Raw genomic sequence first — 928 nt, forward strand, 5'->3', positions numbered from 1 at the left:
AGTCCATGTCTCCAACTTTTGTGGTACTACTTATTTCTGCATTTAAACAGTTGTTGAGAATAAGCAATGATATTACGGTGGTTGTAAAGCTGAAGAAATAGCTCGTGCATTTTTTTTTCAGTCCTGTCATTCTATATGCAATCATTCTCTTAACCTTGAGGATTTCACCTGGAAGTGTTTTTTTCTTGCACCTTCTTCTTTTCCTTTCAAAAAAGACATCACTGTAATTAAATAGTACTAACCCATCACATTTCTTTTTGGGACTTAATATTTTATTATTTTTTAATGAATATTTTCTGACCATCATTATTATTTGTTTCACTTTATAATTATTACTGAAAATTATTTTTCCATATAGAGGAAAGTTTGTTAAAAAAATGACCTCCTCTGGTCTACTGCCATGCCACCGTGAGTACACCCTATCTCATCTGATCTCGGAAGCTAAGCAGGGTTGGGCCTGGTTAGTACTTGGATGGGAGACCACCTAGTAATACTGGGTGCTGTAGGCTTAAAAAAAAATCTCCTCTAATTGTCAAATATACTAGGTATGCTACACTCCCATTTTGAGAGTTTTATTCATTGATATATGTTTTTAGAAAATGGGAATAGGTATGTATGTTTCATACATGATTAATATAACCAGTCTCTTCAGACTGCTTCATGGTTCATCTTTATGTCATGAAGCAAGGACCAAGTCGTTAGACTGGGATGTACTCTTCCTAGTAGGAGAGCTGATATTTGGTGTTTTTATTTATATCTTTAGTCTGAGGACTTTGCGATAAAATTTAGGTGGACTTTTAAAGAATGTCAATCGACAGGGCAAATTTCTCCCGAGTGATTCTGCACGGAGAGAGAAAGGGTTCTTGACTGAAGAGCAGTAAAGAATTTAAGTGCATGCCAAAGTCAGAGTTAAATGGCAAGTTCATTA

General features: G+C 35.2%; 1 pseudogene; it reads left to right on the plus strand.

The window, feature by feature from the left end:
* The first annotated feature begins 390 nt into the window (after nucleotides 1–390).
* On the plus strand, nucleotides 391–509 carry LOC120598012 (uncharacterized; annotated as a pseudogene).
* The last annotated feature ends 419 nt before the right edge of the window (nucleotides 510–928 follow it).

The sequence above is a fragment of the Pteropus medius genome, unplaced genomic scaffold (assembly GCF_902729225.1).
Source record: "Pteropus medius unplaced genomic scaffold, Ma_sr-lr_union100, whole genome shotgun sequence".
Lineage (NCBI taxonomy): Eukaryota > Metazoa > Chordata > Mammalia > Chiroptera > Pteropodidae > Pteropus > Pteropus medius.